At 47.4% G+C, this 18,944-nt stretch overlaps 1 protein-coding gene and 2 long non-coding RNA genes across 3 annotated transcripts in view; all 3 read right to left on the bottom strand.

Moving 5' to 3' along the window:
• Nucleotides 1-18,944, bottom strand: part of LOC144284187 (uncharacterized) — a 159,134-nt gene that overhangs the window by 76,662 nt on the left and 63,528 nt on the right. The window lies entirely within an intron of this gene.
• LOC144284913 (uncharacterized) lies at nucleotides 6,520-10,007 on the bottom strand. The gene is made up of 2 exons (XR_013353315.1): nucleotides 6,906-10,007; nucleotides 6,520-6,720 (listed from the first exon to the last, which is right to left on the bottom strand). It is a non-coding gene; the product is annotated as an uncharacterized LOC144284913 (long non-coding RNA).
• On the bottom strand, nucleotides 10,044-16,964 carry LOC144284912 (uncharacterized). The gene is made up of 3 exons (XR_013353314.1): nucleotides 16,426-16,964; nucleotides 14,689-14,709; nucleotides 10,044-12,334 (listed from the first exon to the last, which is right to left on the bottom strand). It is a non-coding gene; the product is annotated as an uncharacterized LOC144284912 (long non-coding RNA).

Raw genomic sequence — 18,944 nt, 5'->3', positions numbered from 1 at the left:
TCACACCACCGTACACAAAGAGAAACTCAAAATGGATGAAAGATCTAAATGTGAGACAAGAAGCCATGAAAATCCTAGAGAACACAGGCAACACCCTTCTTGAACTTGGCCACAGCAACTTCTTGCAAGATACATCCGTGAAGGCAGAGAAACAAAAGCAAAAATGAATCACTGGGACTTCATCAAGATGAGGAATTCCGGACAGCAAAAGAAACGCTCAACAAAACTAAAAGACAACCCACAGAATGGGAGAACATATTTGTAAATGACCCGTCAGATAAAGGGCCAGTGTCCAAGATCTCTAGAGAACTCATTCAACTCTACAGCAAAGAAACCAACAATCCAATCATGAAATGGGCAAAAGACATGAACAGAAATGCCACAGAGGAAGACACAGACGTGGCCACCAAGCACATGAGACAATGCTCCGCATCACTGGCCATCAGGGAAACAAAACGCAAAACCACAATGAGATACCACCTCACACCAGTGAGAATGGTGAACGTTAAGAAGACAGGAAACAACAAATGTTGGAGACGATGTGGAGAAAGGGGGACCCTCCTGCACTGTTGGTGGGAATGTGAACTGGGGCAGCCACTCTGGAAAACTGTGTGGAGGTTCCTCAAAGAGTTCAAAATAGAGCTGCGGGCGAGCCAGCAATCCCACTGCTGGGGATTTACCCCAAAGATACGGATGCAGTGAAACGCCGGGACCCCTGCACCCCGATGTTTCTAGCGGCAATGTCCACAATAGCCACGCTGTGGAAGGAGCCTCGGTGCCCATCGACAGACGAATGCATAAAGATGTGTTCTACCTATGTAATGGAGTATTCCTCAGCCAAGAGAAATGACAAATACCCCCTATTTGCTTCGACGAGGAGGGACCTGGAGGGTATTATGTTGAGTGAAATAAGTCAATGTGAGATGAGAAGGTCAAACATTATATGGTCTCATTCTTTTGGGGAATATAAAAATTAGTGACAGGGAATAAAGGGAAAGGAGAGACAATGAGTGAAAATATCGGTGAGGGTGACAAAACATGAGAGACACGTGACTCTGGGAAAAGAACAAGGGGTAGTGGAAGGGGAAGTGGGTGGGGAGTTGGGGTGACTGGGTGATTGGAACTGAGGGGGGCACTTGGTGGGATGAGCACTGGGTGTTATGCTACATGACAGCAAACCGAACTCCAATAAAAAAAATCGTTTTAAAAAGAAGAGTGAACCCGCGGCGCCCGGCCCTGCGTCTCCACCCTGTCGGGAGCAGCGTGGGGCGAGCGAGACGCCGGCCACCCGCTCTCCTCCTGCTGCTGCTGCGTGGGCTCTGCTTCCTTTGCTCGTGCTGGGCCCGGGGAGCGGGTAATGGGCCGGCTGCTGCCGAGGGGGGCGCGGGGGGCCCTCGCCTTCATCTCTCTTGCACACTCCTGCTTGCGCTCTCTTGGTGTGTGTGCGTCCGCCGGCTGCTCAGCCCCATCGGGGAGACCAGACTGGGGCTCTTGGTCGGCGCTGCCGGATGTGGGGACACCTTCCCGAGTAGGCCACAGACGCAGCAGGAACTGTCGTCCCACATCATCTGTGGGGCCTGGTCCTTTCGGGGAGCCGACCGGGTGCCCTCGGAGGACACAGACGCGGTCTTTGCTCCTGCCTCTGCTCTGCCCGTGGGGCCTGAGCTACCCCAGGCCCGCAGGCCGCGTGCCCGCTGCTCTGTGGGGCTGTCAGCTGGCAGGTTTCCTGGGACCTTCCCTCCGGGGCTGTCCTGGGGGCTGCGGAGGACTCCTTTCTAGGCGATGGTTCCTCCAGAAACGGCCCCCTTCAAACGGCTTGAGTAGGCGGGAGCTGACTCGTCCGTCGTGTGGGGGCAGGTTTGTGGCTCCCGGTGGCCAGAAACGCGTGGGGATTCCTGAGTATGTCGAAGCAGCCCCTGGGAAGCATCGGGTGGCTCTCGTGCCTTCGAAGGAGCTGCAGACACCAGATGGCTGGGAGGAGCGTAGCCAAGGGGGCGCAGAGCTCTGCCCCCCTAGTTCGGCCGGAGCCTGTTGCTGGAGCTGCTGAGGCCCATCCTCAGGGTCCCCAGGATTTGCACACCTGTCCCATGTCCCAGGGTTCTTATGGCACGCACGTACATGAGAACCGGCCTCGATGGTCTCGTCGGGGTCTCTGGTGTGACGACGTGGGACGTGCACCATACGCCAGCTACTCGGGAGACTGCGGAGCCATGGACTCCATGGTCCGTCGTCTTCTCTATCTGACGTCGTTTTCAGTGTTGCGTTTCGGCCCACCCCGCCTGCCGTGGCAGCGGCTCACCAGGGTCAGAGTGGCGGGCTGGGGCACGGGGCCATGCGGCCGATGGCGGGCCGTCCTCGTGGGTGTCCTCTGCCCATTGCTGCCGGCCTGGGCCCTGGAGCCGGTGCAGCCTGCGTGTTTTGTCTCTCCAGACCGGCCGCCGCAGATTGGCCACTGAGCTCCGTCAGCCGAGGTCCGCGGAGACCAGGGTGCCCGCCCGCGAAGCCCCCTCTCCAGTGTCGGTTTGCAATAAATCTGTATTTAAGCACTTCGGCGTCCGTGTGTGTCACTTGCTTCCGAGACTCTTCTCTGCGTGTGTGCGTTTCCGGAACTCCAGCCACGAGGTCCCTGGCTCACGGACAAAGCAGATGCCACCGTAGGGGTTCCTCAGTGTCTTCTGAACTGTGCCTGCTCTAACCTGTGGTTTTCAGAAATCTGATGAGCTTTCAAGAAAAAAGGATTTTCGTTGCAGAGCTGACATGGGTCTCCAGCAGGTTCTGAAAAGCTGAAGTGAGCACAGGATCCCGAAGCTTCAGCCAGAGGACACCCACCCCCCCCACCGCCGGCACCCCGTGGAGCGAGTCTCGCCCTGCGGTGCTGGGCTCACCCATCTGCCTGCACCCTCCCGGTCACAGCACGTCGGCCGCACTCCAGTCCCGGGGACCGTGCTTCTGGGCAGGCTCTGGCGACGCTTCTCGAGTCAATGGAGGATGCGTGGTGGCATTAGCGCACAAGTGCCCAGGACCAGAGATTATCTGCCAGGGAGGAGAGGCCCCATCTTTCAACAGTTTGCCCCAAAACGTGTGGGAGGGAGAACAGTATCCATGTTCTACGTGGAAAGGAATGTCTGGGAGGCGGCAGTTGCGGCGTGGAGAGGAGTGAGCCCAGGACTGCCCACCTGAGGACAGACCCACAGCCACCTGGGTCTGCCCCACAGGCAGGCGGCGCTCCCGTGGGCCTCCCGCTGGCACCTGTCCCAGCCTCGGTGGGTGTGGGGGGTAACACCGTCATTTCAGGCTCTGCTCCCCGCTCAGCCGTCTGCTCAATCCCCTGGTGCTCTCCCTGGGTGTGATTCCTTTTTTTATTTTCATGGAACATCAATGGAAAAATGTTATAGCTTTAATTTTTGCTAATATCTAACTGGGATTTAGCATTCCCATCAGTTAGGAAACATGTGTCAGTTCCTTTTTTTTTTTCCTTTGTAATTGACTTTTATTGGTGTTCAATTTGCCAACGTATAGAATAAGACCCAGTGCTCACCCCATCAAGTGCCCCCATCAGTGCCCGGCACCCCATCACCACCACCCCCCGCACACCTCCCCTTCCCCCCGCCCCGTTCCTTTCCTGGATGTGATTCTTGAGGGCTGGATGGCCTCCAGAGGTCGGCTTGTGTGCAGCCCGACAGCTGCCCTGGCCTGCCCTCTGCTGCTGAGCCCGGACCTGGGTATGGCCTTGTGTGTTCCCCTTGCCCTGAGGGGACCAGGCCCATGGACACTGGAGCCCACGCTGGGAGGCACGTGGTGAGTGTCACCCTACCAGGTCGGCAGGTACAGCAGCCTGGCGGGGCTGTCCCGGCTGGGTGGTCTCCCGTCTGGCTAGCATGGAGGACGAAACCAGGCCGGGCCTCCCGCCTTCTCCGTCATGCTGCTTCCCACGCTGTTTAGCCAGAGCCGGATGCACTCGGGGACGTTTTGATGCAAACATGGTGTGAGGGCGACAGAGGAAGGCATGACCCTGAGGCTGGTGTTGGACCTCCCCGCCCCCCCGCACCCCCCCCCCCCCCGCATGCTGCTCCAGTGGGGCCTCCCTGCCTCTGCCATCCATGTGGCACAGGCTTGGTACCGGCAGACGCTCTGCAGGTCAGGGGGTAGGCCCCTGGCGTCTTTTGCCGACCGATCCCCAACAGCCCAGGTTCTTCTCTCCGAGGAGGGGTCCTGGTGTGGGTATAACGGTGGGGCGGCTGGCGGTCTGGGGCAGGCTCTCCTGCAAGGTAGGTGGTTGGGAAACTGCCCAGGTCGGGGCCATCGCGTGGCCTGGGTGGGGTCTCCTGGCAGCCTGCAGCAGGGGCCTAGGAGCCCTCCACCATGTGCCTGGCCCGCAGAGGGTCTGGGTTGGCAGGTGCCACGGAGGGGCTGCCAACAGGAGCTCGTGCTCGAGCTCAAAGGCGTAGGAGCCCCGGGGGCCACCTGTCAGCTGTCCAGTGGTCTGGGGGGCCCGGGACAGGAGACCCCAGGCCGGCGGGTCCCCAGTGAAGAGGAGCTCTGCTGCATAAGCAGCCACAGGGCTGTGGGAGAGGGGCCAGGCGGGGCCCCACACAGCTCTTGGGTCCTCCTTCACCCAGGGTGCTCCGGACCCCTGCCATTTCAACCCCCAGGTGGTTGGGCATCTGGCGAACATGTTGCGTGTAGGGTTTGGGGGCAGCCCGCTGTTGCATGTAGGGAGACGGCCTCTGGTGGGGAAGGTGCCAGGACTCGGCCGCGCCTCCTGCCTCCACGCGCCCCCCACCTCAGCCTCCCACAGCAGCTGCTGTAAAGTCCCGGGAAACCTGCTGGCTCAGGGCTGCCCTGCGCCCCGGGCGCCCTGCTTCTCTGGCTGGGTGTGTCAGCCCTCTGGGTCACTCATATGTGGAATTTAAGAAACGAAACTGATGGGCATGGGGAAGAGAAGGAAAAATACAATGAGATAAAAACAGAGCGGGAGGCAAACTATAAGAGACTCTTAATCGTAGGAAACAGAGTGAGAGTCACTGGAGGGGAGGTGGGTGGTGGATGGGGTAGCTGGGGGATGGGCATTAAGGAGGGCATGTGAAGTGATGAGCACTACGTGTTATATGCAACCGATCAATCACTCCATTCTACCCCTGAATCTCATACTACACTATATGTTAACTAACTTGAATTTGAATACAATCTAAAAAAAAGAATGAAAAAAAATCACACATTCTTGTGTACAGTGAACAAAGAACTCTGCATCCAATTTAAAAAGCAGTAATGGGGCACTCGCTATGTGCACCATCAGTTACCAAGAACTTGCTCACCACCATCTTTAAGGTATTAACACATCACAATTTCTAAGCTTTTTATTAAATCAGGGACTTCCGCTTCCTGAGAAGATACATACATACATACATACATACATACATACATACATACATGGTGCAAGCTGAAGCCTCCATCCCAACAACCAGAAAAGGCTGGTTACGCACAGACGTGCTCCTGGCAATAGTCAGGAAGCTGTCAGATGACCAGAGCTAGGTAAAGGATCCGTGCAGAGGACAGAGAGCCCTTCACTGGGGAGGCTGATGCTGGGGCACCATTTTGTCCCCAGGCCACTTGCCGATTCCAGCTCAGGACATCAGCTCCACTGGGATAAGGGGACACCACCACCATACAGTGACACACTGGATACTCAAGGAGGCCCAGATGCAAGGCTGACGGTCCCACAGGACCTGTGCTTTGGCAAGGTGGGAGGTGAAGGGGACGGGACCGAGCGAAGGTTACCGTGGCCTCACAGTACCTACGGGATGAGCCTCTGCTAGCGAGAACGGGTCTCCCACAAACACAGACCCACCCACCGGGGTGCTGCCAGAGGACTGAGCTGCATGGGGCAGAAGACTAAGTATGACGCTCCAAATCCCTGAAAGGACTAGCATAGTGCTTGTGAGGCCTTCCAGTGCTGAGGACAAAGAGCCCGCTTCTGACTAGTGGGTCTCAATCAAAACACAGAGTGTCCACAGGGGAAAAACAGGGACAAATTACAGGGGCACCGAAGGCCAGCTCGATGCACCAAAGAGAAGAAGGGACTATCGACCAACCAAATAAACCATCTGGCCCTCAATTTTCTTTCATTCACCGTGTTAGGCACACATCCAAAGAGTTACCAGAAACGTACACGGGAAGGAAAATGCAACCAATAATTCAGAATAAAAATAAGCAAAGACTGTGAAGTAAGTAAGATCATCTTGGTAAGAAAAACAGGTAACAAGATGGACAGAAGTGGATGCAACAGACGGAGAACTGAATGAGGAGAGTGTAATGCATATGAAGAAATCACATGGATATTCTAGATTGATAAAATAAACTATCTTTCATCAAACATTCATTGATGGCTTAACAGAAAACTCGGATGGCATAGGAAAGGACAAGATTCGTGGGTTCTGAGACAGAGCACACAGACAATACCAAAACTGGAGAGTAGGCAGAAGAAGCAATGAAAAGAACAGAAGACACACGGTCCACAGCAAAAGGCCCATGATACTTTACTTGAGGTCCCAGGAAAAGAGGGACAGAGACAGAAGCAACGTCCAGAGAGAGAACAGCCAAGGATCCCAAACTGCAGAAAGACACCAACTCCCACATTCAAGAGGCAGAATGAAAACACGTGTGCGCTTACATGTCCATCTGCCACCACCTTCCGACTCAGACCATGACCTCCACACACTCCTAGGGCACGTGAAGAATTTTGAAAGACAGCAGTTAGGTCCAAATGGTTTACAGCTGTCGATTCCTGATCCCTGGCTCAGCTAGTCCTTCCTGTCCCCGAAAGCTGACGAAAGCTCCTGAGGTAGCACCCGATGCCATTTCGCCCTCATCACATCCTACCCCACCGCCGCTTTTCTGTCACTTACCAGAACGAAGGCCTCCTCCTTGCTCCTCCTGTACTGTGCTCCAGAGTGAGTGGTAAAAGGCACTGGAACACCACAGAATCCCCTGTTAACCGCAAAGCCTTTCTAAAGTCAAGGCGTCACTGAGCCTGGGACAGAACATCCAGTCTTTCCTTCTTTGCGTTCATTTCCATAAAAAGAGGAGCATGACAGCAGACACACGCCACCTGGCCTAAATTCATCTGTCCTAAATTCAGGGACAGTGACGATGGGATGGTGAGAGTGGTGGCGGTTCCTGCTGAGAGATCCTGCCTCCTCAATCCCGAAGGATCATCAGGGAAAGGCGTCAAGCTGACTGGGAGCCACGCACAAAGAGAACAGGAAAGAAAGGCTGCAGACAGCGGAAACTCAACTCACCAAGGCAGAAAGCTCACGGCAAAGACCTATACTGTCTCTAAGCATGGAATTACCTCAGGTTTGGCTTAAAAAAAAAAAAAAAGAAAAGAAGAAAAGAATCCTGGGAAATAATTCACACACACTATCTACAAAGTCACAGTGCTGAGTCAGGAGCCAGAGCCCGCCCACTCACACATGCCTCGGTCTGTCTCAGTTACGTATTTTCTGTGACATTTCAAGGAGGAAGAGGTGAAAGATGCTACATGAATTTCCAGTAGACCAATTTTAAGTCAAAGAATCATTTCTCAGAACTGATATATATATATATCAGTATAAATATATATATACATATATATTTAATATTATATAACATAAGATATATCGTTACGTAAACATTTATGCAAACTTAGAGGAACAGTATCAAGTTTTTACACACATCTACCCCCTCATCAGGAAGGTAAGCACCTTCCTGCTTATTCATTCCTAGCATGCCCTTGTTAACATTACATGGACTTCGAAAACAGTGTAATTCATCCTACTGTAATGACATACTATAAACATATATAATATACAAACAACATACCTAATAATCATTCAAACTTCATTTCGAAGCCCCACAGCATATCACTTATGTTTACTATTAATTTCCACCAGACTTTACATCACCCTGGTCATAGTATTCATTCATGGGTACATGAACTGAAATTTTATAAACTCTCTCTCCATCTTGCTAAGAGAGGCATCCCAATGGCATTATATTTCATGTTTAAAAATTACCAATCATACTATTAATTCTGCAGTTTATATCAATTGTGCATCAGTACTATTTATGATAACAATTCTTTCTGACCGATTTTCACACTTAGAATACTGTAGCCAAAGACACTAAAACTTTAGAAACCTTACTTCCATGTGTATATACACGGGTCTCTATATGTACACACATACACACAAATGACAGGATACTTATTAAAACATCTTCCCATTATAAAAACCATAAAATAAAATCTATGGAGGAAATGAAAGAGACAGGAGTTCAAGAAGAAAAGCAAATATAATTGTTCTGACAGTGAAAAGGGAGAGCTCAGTCAGGTAAAGTTCAAAGGGATGATAGTGAGCATCAAACTATCATGGTAGTAACGTCCTATTGGATACATATTCAATACTGAGATATAAAATACTTTTATAAGGTCAACTTTTCCCATACACTAGAAACTCCATCCTGTACTGTTGATACTTGAGATGAAAATGTTTGAGGTCCACTTTAAAAATGGGGAGGGGGTGATAGTTTTGACAAATTATGGAGGGAGATCTTGAGCACTCTGCTGAAGCACAACCAGTGTGATTGCTTGCACAAAGAACACAAGTCTCGCACCACCACCGTCAAGGCCCTGCAGGACACAGTGGCTTGGATGCTCAACCTTTCATAAAGCCCTCGTTCCCTCATGCAAGGGTCACAGCCACAGTGGCCCTGCTCAGTGAAGACGACGCCCCAACGTCTTCCCACTTCAGAATCGGCACCTCTCTATTCCCTCCACCTGGAATGCTCTTTGACATAATCCCTCTCATCATTCAAGATTCGACTCTAAATGCCTCACAAAGAATGCTCGGACTTTTAGTTTGGTTATGTGTGTATTACGGTACTCTGCATGGTAATATTTTGTGTCATTTCTTACAACTGCATGGGAGTCTACGACTATCTCAAAGAAAAGTCTTTACAAAACGCTCTGGGGCTGCCTTCTGCAAAAGATCTATCTGCAACCGCTAAGCTCTGCCATGACTCCCCCTACCCCTCGTCACTTCCTTGCCTGTCACCCAACACCATTCCTCCACACTACCCACTGCTTTCTGAAATTACTGATTGGCTCGCTCCTCTATTTCCTGAGACCCCACAAGGAAGTCAGCTCCAGAAATACAGAGTCCTTGTCTTGCTCATCACTCTCCCCCAGAACTTAAAATGAGGCTGGGCCTCAGGAAGCTTTCACTAGATGAAAATGCACGAGGCAGAGGTGATACCCAGTGACAGGACAGGAAGACCTGATGTCACTCTGCTGTGATATGTTACGTACTTAACCTCATGTAGTTCACTCCTTATGAGAATTCTGGAAGAAAGAGGAATTCTCCATATTTGTAGTTGAGTGAATGGAGCTTAAGAGGTTAAATAACTTGGCCGACGCTGCATCAGGTCGGCCATTAGGAAGTACTGATGAAGTACTTCATCAGGAAGTAATGGTGTTGTTCAAAGTCAGGTACTAGAGATTAATAAGCCTACACAGAGCTTTCCTCGCCACAAGCCCCTCACAGGGCTTTCCATTTATTGCCTCAATTGATCCTCACGACAGTCTGCATCTGATCACATCAGGGGTTCAGAGCACGAAACCAGGCTCGGAGAGTCAAGGAGGTTTGTTCAAGCAAGTACAGCTGCTGTGGAACACAGGGAACTCGGGGGCTGCGACCCCAGCTCCAGCTCCCCCGGAATCCCACGCGTGCACAGACGAGACACAGAGATTTAAAGGAATGCACACAAGGTCACGCAGCTGGATGGACAAAAGGCTGAATTAAGAGTAGGCCAACGACCTATTAGTCAAATGAGCTTTCCAGCCTGGCGGATCGTGCCGCTGTCAAACACTTGAAAGTTTACATTTACTACAGACTTTCACGGATAAGATCAAGATTTTATAATGAACATTAGCCATGCTACTGAAAACATAAGTAGACCGAGGTAAGAGACAGCCGACACGGAATACACGTGCTTAAGGCCACCGTACACCACGCATACTCACTGCTCCGGAAGATGACCAAAATCTAACTGCATGCATGTTGGGCTTTGATCTCTACAAGGTATAATCTTACTTAGGAATATTTAGTATTATTTCATAACATTTTCCGATCTACGGACAAACAGATCATTACAAATCAGGATGAAAACTGTTCATGATCCCCAAAGCTCTACATCTCTAGGGGAAGAAAAAAAAGTGCGTCAGAAACAGAAAAATCTTATATACCGTATGTATCCATGTGCTCTCTGATAAATACAAAAGATTTTCTCACCAAAAGAGCACGACACTTCAATGTACTTGCACAAGGCTCACATGTGCCTTAAAATAATGAACAATCAGAAACTGAAGAACAATAGTAAGTTGCAACAAAAATGACAGATACAGCGTGTATCTGACTTTACTTTGTCTCTACCAATACCGGGGGGAACACTCTTTAATGGGGTGGCCGTTTCCCAGTTAACACTGTTCAAACCCGAACAGCAAAACTTTGGTTGAACAGCCCAAGTCAGGTCTCTACCCTAACGGATCATAAAATGTTAATGATTGGAAGTTTTCTATTTTCCTTCCCTCATCGCAGACATAAAAAGTTGTGAGGAAAAGAAAAGATACTAATGGTATCCAAAACTCGGATAATGCTAGATTTAACAGTATGCTCATTTTGCAGTCTGCAACTAAAACAATTTGCATTGAAAATGGTAAGTAGGTATTTCTCTCTATCACTACAACTATAAACAGGACAGGATAAATCAGACCACTGTGACAGTTCAAGTGGAGAATTTAGGAGCAGAAAGAAGAAAGATTTTCAGCAATATATGACAAGTTCAATTATTTTAGACTTAAATCTGGTAAAAAAAATGTAATTAAATTGAAAACATGCAATCAAATAGCACATATATATATTCCGATAGAGCACAAGATGATGAAAGATAAGATAATTTTCCTTATGGAGATTCCGACCTAAGCCCAAATGAAAAGAAAAAAGAAACCTATCCTCATCATGGCGGGTGACTATGTCCTACCAAAAGATCCTTGCATCATACAAAAATGCAACTCCTATAACATAACAGAACTTTAACATGGGGGAAAACGAGGTCATTTTTTAAAGTAAACTGCTGTTGCAAGGTAACTTTTAATTTGCACACATAATGTAAATTGCTACGGTCAGCGCACCTTGGGTCACAGAAACAACGGCAGCTGGATCCAGAGGTGCCCCGGCAGCCCGGGTGTGCAGGCAAAGTGCCGTGAACAGTGAGGATCGATGATCTCCTCAAAGTGTCACGGCCAGATCCTCGGCAGGGTGGCTGGAGGGCGATATTCAGAGAGCAAGCACGTGCTTAGTGTTACACTTTAAATTGATGCTGACATTGTCGATTGCGAAAAGAAAGTTTTTCCTAAGTAACATAGGAAACCACCCAGCTAACCTTCTGGAGGATATCAGATCATCATGGTAGGTGGTTGTGCAAGAGCTAACTTCTCAGAAACGTGAGCACATATGAAATACAAACAAGCAGCCGTTGCGGAGATTTACTATAGTGATCAACATTTTAATTACTTTCTGTTCTCTTAGATGTACAGGACTATTGCGATGAATAGTCGCTCCATGTACAAACAAAGCAGTATTTTTAGCCTGGTATTTGCATTTGGTGGCAAAAAAACTCCCACAAGGGTACGAATAACCACGAGTCATGTGCTGATTAATCTGAGACTTCTCGAGTCACATGTTAATTAAAGGAATTAATATGATCTTTGCTGGTAACGCTACACATTTGTCACACGGCATGCAGAGAACGACTTATTGGATGGTCAGGTTTCAAACAAATCTCCAACCCTGCAAATACGGAGAGGATTTTTTCGAATCACTGCTGATGGTGACTCAATAAAAACCGAGGGCCTAAATATGAAAACAAGCTCCTACCAGAAAATCGCTAGACCAGTCTACACATGTGTGATGATTGACGAATAACTCGAGTGTGCAAAGAAGTGTTCTCCACAAAAGAGAAAGGAGGACCACGATGGAAGGTGTGCGATGCAGGCCGAGCCGCATCCTCAGCCGGCCCCGGCCCCCCGGCCCCCGGCCCCCCAGCCCCCCAGCCCCGAAAGGGGCTTGCGCACACTGCGGCCCCGCTGCTCCGTATTCCTGCCAATGCCCTGCGCTCTGGACATGCAGCCTTACCTCAGCAGCCACGGACTATCTATCAAGTGGGTTAAATTGCTTCATGTTTTCAAGGCGTCTTATAAAGCATTCTCGGGAAAATGTTTCGCTCCGTCATTCCTGACCTTTTAGAAACGGTGCCCCAGTAAGTGTTAATATTGATGAAAACCACATGATCTCGGTCATTTACCCCCGACTGACACATACAGGCCCAAGGTAACACAACACGGCTAGTCTACTACCCTGAAGGGACTGTGCACTTTGAAGACTTTGGGAAATGTTCACTGTGCCTACAGAGTAGTCCCATGCTCATTCTGTCATTTCTGCAGTGAGTAGCACCATATAAGAGGTAGCGAGGGCAGCCCCGGTGGCACAGCATTTTAGCGCCGCCTGCAGCCCAGGGTGTGATCCTGGAGATCCTGGATCGAGTCCCAGGTCGGGCTCTCTGCATGGAGCCTGCTTCTCCCTCTGCCTGTGTCTCTGCCTCTGTGTGTGTGTGTGTGTGTGTGTGTGTCTCTCTATGAATAAATAAATAAAAATCTTAAAAAAAATAAGAGGTGTCAAGAAGAAGTGAAAGGTACTCCACCTTCTGGTACAGAATGTGTTTTCATGGGAGGCTCAGGGACCAGTAGTGGGTTACTCTCGACCACACTGCTCTCAATACATCAAGCACAAACCCACTAAGAGACTTAGGCGTGCCTCTGCTGTTATGACATTTTGGTCAAAATGGCAAAGTGCATCTTAATTACACTTTCGATAGGTATGTACTTATAGGTGTCATATATTCAACGACCTTTCCGGGTCAGGATATAACTGAGTACACTTAGGAAATATCAAGTTAACAAATTAAAGCTCTGACAGATGATAGGACAGAAAATTCTATCCAGAGTTTCACCGATACCATGAAATTATCATTTTGATGGCCCACATTTGTGATGCTCTAAATATATGCACAGTGTAAAGTAGTCAATCTGGATTTCTACAAAAGGACACTGAGCACAAAATGGAAACATAAAGACAGTTCTATGAAACGAATCTCATAAACTATCGACCGAAGAACAGTATATGTTTAAACTACACAGTCTTTGACTACATGATCATTTATCATACTCAAGATAAAAATAGTTTAAAAAATAGTTGATAATTGATGATTAAGACAAAATTCATATAACACTAGCATTATTCTTTCCAAGTATTCCAAGCAGAAATTCTTATAGGACATAACCAAAAGTATGGGCTATTTACTTGCTGTTATTTTAATAAAAGAACAAAGAAAAATAAGACCTCACAAAATGTTGAAATAGCTATCTGCAGACATCGTAAATTTTTAGGAAGACACTGAAACATCAATACGATTGCAAACACACACGCATGCGCATATTCTGGTACGATGAACTTGAAAATCAACAAGCTATGTTGGAGTTACAAATAATGGTCCTAATTAGTCTTTTCCCGAAGTAGTAAACAGAAATACTACCTCAGAGTTTTCTGATCAGTGACAAAGTCATTAATAAATGAAATCAAAATGGCTAGCAATCAATAAAAAACTGAATTTGTGAGGGAAACATTTACTGCTACGCTAGGCTTCCATTCCGTATAGGCAACAGATTCATTTTAGTATGTAAAATGCTCGGGGTTGAAGAATGCTTTCGACAAGAAATGATAAAGATGTTCCCCTATCACAGTAACAAAAACATATATTCATGTTGGTTTTTTTTTTTTTTTTTGAACTGCTCATCTTCCTAAAAAAATTAAGTAATGGCTAGGAAAACATAAATTGTAAGAAGCAAGAGGTTCATTTCCCCTAAACAAAACTCCCAGAAAGCAGGCAAGAAAAAAAGACAAAAGACCTCAACAATTGGAAAAGTTGGGGAAGGAGGGGAAAATCTGAAAGCAGGCAAGATGAAAATAATGAAAATACCAGCTGACATAAAACAGGGATAGAATGCAGTCTAATCCCCAGACCTCTGAGCAAGGACGTATGCAAAACCAGCACGGGAACACAAAACTACAACATAAAGACGGGATGTAGCATCGGGACCAAGTATCAAACAAAGGATATCGAATTCAAAACTTGCTCATCAAACTGGATTAATTCTCCCTTTTGACGAAATGCGTTTTGAGTTCAGGTTACGTCACAGGAATATTTTTATGGAATGACTTAAAAAATGTAGAGAAAGACTGATTCCTCTGACTCCCCTTAGTGCAAGAAAATCTGCGAATGCTGCTAAAGTTAATTAAAAGCCACGAGGGATCGATGAAATGACGGATTCAATACAGACTGTGACATTCTGGGCCAAAACTGAAGTGTCATCAAAAAGTAATGGTTTTGGTAGACCCTGGCTAACAAACGAGAAAGGACATCAAACACAAAGACTTTTTTTGTCAAGAATGGTAACACTGGCGAGAGAGAACCTCAAAGTGACATACATACATACATACCGACAACTGAGTATGTATACTCAGCGTAAAGACTCACCAGGGGCAGGTGTCCATGCCTCTGTGGACAAAACAAAACAAAACTAAACAACTTTGGTTAACAGATCAACACTACATATTAAAATCCAGACACTATAAATTCTGGCACGGAGGCTGAAGCACACATTACCTGAGAACACTGTTGCTGTCTCTATCTGGTGAAATACAAAGGAGTGTGAACCTCGTAAACGCAATTTTGGTATCAAAGTCCAACTGACTCTTTGTAATGTGCTCTGGCTTTGCAATTCTCAACATCGCAGGAGATAACCTGATAGAGAAGCGAATACTACCGTGACTTCCGTTAGCTGCATGTGAGTTGTTTAAATATCAAAAGGTGAAGTACGACAAATTAGGAATAAAACACAAATTTATGGAAAGGGTGCTTCAAGAATGAAACCTGGATAAAACTCAAAAGCAGGAATCCTCCCAAGTGATCCTTCGCTACAAATTAATTCACATTAGTGGAAGGCTTTGCTATGCCCAGTGCTGGGAATGTTTTTGTCCTGTCGGAAACACTTCACGCAAAATACCGAATTTCCGTATTTCACCGTTATGTCCCGTTGTTTTGCTCAGAAAGAGCATCAAACCTCTGTGCTAAATTTAAAATGAATTACAATTTTGCGGGAGGTTTAATTGCTAAGTAATTTGTTTGAACAGTTTAAACCACTTACAATTTTTAGTCAACACAAACATTTGTGGGCAATCATACGGGAAAACTCATAAAACCACAGCTAAATTCCTAGGGATCAAAGTGTTATAGACTGAATTAACTAACAAATGATCATTATGATTGGATGTCAACTGCATTCCTAGATTTTAATTCATTTGCATATGTTAGAAAACCATTAGGCCGAGTAAAGGACTAAAAATTGCTTTTAAAGCAGCAACACTATGTAAATCTAAACAGAAATTCCAAACGTCCTGTCATTCTTCTGGGAGTTCAGAGCAAAAGTCGTTCTTACGTGAAAACGGAATTAAGGTTGAGAGCCCACAAGACTCCCTGACGGTGCTTCCTAAGTTAGAAAATGAGCCCATAGATAGGAGATCATAAAGACGCTTATCTTCCAACGGAGACGGCTTCCTTACTACTCACCCAGTTCCTGAACTCTGTCATGAGCTAGTGAACCCCTAGAACAAAGCTGAGAACAAAACCTGGGTTCTGGCACGACTCCACAGTTGAACTCAGAAGCAGATTAAAACCAGGCCTTACGGGAGCTTTCCCGCTGTCACCTTCACCCGTGGGTCATCCCTAATCCCACCCCAGACCAGCGACAAGACAGCAAGCTCCCATCCTTGCAGGAGTGCGCCGTGGAAGCGGCACAAGCCAGAGACAGAGGGGTTGTGTCCCTCAGAGGGAAGCTACAGGAAATGGTGTCCTTCTTTTCATTTTGTCGTTCTTAAGGAACTTTCATAAAACAGCTCTGAATCATGCAGTCTCCTTCAAAAATGTTCTCCTCATAAGGAAAACAGAAGAAAAATCAACCACCAAAGGTCACACTTGAAAACGCAGAACTTCAGAACTTGCGGAAGAAACACCTGTAAGACCTCTTTCCTTATACCATTTCATGGAAAGTTTCTCATGAGAAATTTACGTACTGGTTTGTGTTTTATGAATCAGACTTGAATAAAAAGAGAGACTTCTGCCACGAAACTTAAAGGGTAAGAAAATCTTCGTGTGCATGCCACTCCCAGCATCATGAGTCATGTTTTTCCCATGCAGACTGTTCCACAGTCTCACCTTGATCCCCCCTACTGGTCCTTACAGATGCGCTAACGTGGATTACCACTGCAGTGGTGTATCAGTCCTCCTCCGATATCCGCAGAAAACTAAAGAAGACCGAGGAGGGTCCTCAAACTCCCATGCCCGACCTGGTGAAAATGGCATTTAAAGTCCTTAACACCCGAGAGGAAGTGGCTGAACTTCAGAGGCAGGCCAGGCTCCAGCAGAAGGTCCAACTCCAGACCCAAGCCTCGGTGGCAGCCCTGCGGCCGGCGGGCTCCGCGAGCCCGCAGAAAGGGGGAACCGACCGAACCCCGCCTGGGGCCTGCTTCAGATGCGGCACCGAGGGACAATGGGCCCGTCGATGTCCCAATCCCAAGGAGCCAACGCGGCAATGCCCTCAATGTCCAACGATGGGCCCCTGGAAATCCGCCTGCCCGGGACTCGGGGGATCCTCGGCGCCTCCACACGGAGGAAACCCTGAGCCGGGAAGTCCAGCCTTTCAACTACTCGGACTGGACGATGACTGACGGGGCCCAGACTCGGACACCCCCTAACCCAGGCCAAGCCCAGGGTCCTGCTCCAGGGAGCGGGGAAGCCCATCTCTTTCCTGTTGGACACGGGGGCGACCGACTCCATTGTGCCTTCCTACTCGGGGGCCAGCTTCCCCTCCCCAGTAGCGGGGATGGGAACCGATGGCACCTCCTCTATTCCACGGACCGCCCCACTCCTCTCTTGCAGCCTGGATGGGTTCTCCTCCTCACACTCCTTCCTTAGAATCCCTTCCTGCCCAGCTCCTCTTCCTCGAAAATCCTGACATCTATCTATCAGCCTCTCCTAGGCTAAGTCCTGCTACCCTCCTACCTCCCCAGCTACTTCCTTTGTACTTAAGAGTCATTAGGCGCCCGCGCACACACACACACACACACACACACAAAGAGTCATCAGGCACCATGACAACCCCCTGGTCAGTTCTCAACATTTTGCAATTCAGATCACCAGTCAGCTTTCTTCCTGGCCTTCAGACCTGCTTCAATACAACAGGTAAGTATAAAAACAACTTTCATCAGTGAAAAATCCCATAGGAGTTCAGTATTGTTGCACTCTAATGGATACATGGAAGCATATGTGTATTTCTAGAAACCAATGAACTTATGACTATAAAAGATACAGCACCTGTAAATTGAAGAGCTTATTCCTCAAAACTATAGCTGATAAAAAAAGTCAGTGCATACATACAAAAAAGCCTTAAATAATAAGGGAGGAAAATAAGTAGAACATGTTAAAAAGATGGCCAAATGAGAGAAGCATCCTGCCTCTCAGTATGGTTTCCTTATCTTTCACTGCATTTTATAAATGTCAGAAAATAATGATGATTTTTTCATTGGAGTTCAGTTTGCCAACATAGAGCATAACACCCAGCGCTCATCCCATCAAGTGCCCCCCTCAATGCTCGTCATCCGGTCACCCCACACCCCCACCCCACCTCCTTTTCTTCCACCCCTTGTTCGTTTTCCAGAGTGAGGGGTCTCTCACGTTCTGTCTCCCTTTCTGATATTTCCCGCTCATTTTTTCTCCTTTCCCCTTTCTTCCTTTTCACTATTTTTATATGCCCCAAATGAATGAGACATTACAATGTTTGTCCTTCTCCGAATGACTTACTTCACTCAGCGTCATACCCTCCAGTTCCAAATGATGACTATTTTAAAGGAGAAAAAAACCACTCTTTTTAAATGAAGAGTATCACACTGGGAGAATCCTTTCAATGACTGGGAAAAAAATACGGTCACACAATACACTCTGCGGACAGCAGACATACACAATGCATGTTGTCAACTTTCTCCATCATTAACCACATGACAAAGCTCTTTTAAAGGTACAAGGGGAGGCTACGGAAGGAGTTGCTTCCACCTGTATTCCTGATTGCACTTTCTTCCTCATGTTTGTCAAGACAGAAAGAAGCATTTTTTTTTCTTTTCTTTCTTTTAAGTCTTTTGTTAAAAAAAAAAAAGGGCAAAGCTACAGGATTTTCAACTTTTGCTGACAGTCATGGAAATCTGGAGACTCATGAGTTCTAAGACTAGGGTTTCTGAACTGAAATTAAGAATTCAAGGATTACAGTTAAAGTCTCAGAGCAAAAGACATGAGGCCGAGTATTTTTCAACGAAAGCCCAAAGAGAAAAACAGAGGCTGACGACAGAGAAGAGCTGTGACATAAACCACAGATGATGTGGAATTGTGATTTCTGTTAAATCTTGCCATGTATGCATGGATGTACATACAGATACACACACATAGATCTCCGACAGTTCTTGTTCCTTAACGGTTATGCTCAAGGTTTGGTGGGGGGACCATCATTCTCTGTCTTGGCATATTTTGCTTACTTTTTGCTATGAAAGGACATAGAAAATTAAGTATAAAGATGATTTACAGATTTCAACTGTAAAAGAAAATATCAGTTTTTTAGTCCATAAAATCCAGACACCTACTGGTAAAGCATCCTAGGAGGATCATCACTAGAAAAGTCCAATGGGACA

This window comes from Canis aureus, chromosome 15 (assembly GCF_053574225.1).
Source record: "Canis aureus isolate CA01 chromosome 15, VMU_Caureus_v.1.0, whole genome shotgun sequence".
NCBI classification, from domain to species: domain Eukaryota; kingdom Metazoa; phylum Chordata; class Mammalia; order Carnivora; family Canidae; genus Canis; species Canis aureus.
Note: the sequence above shows the minus strand (reverse complement) of the source record. Positions and strands in the feature narration are given on the sequence as shown.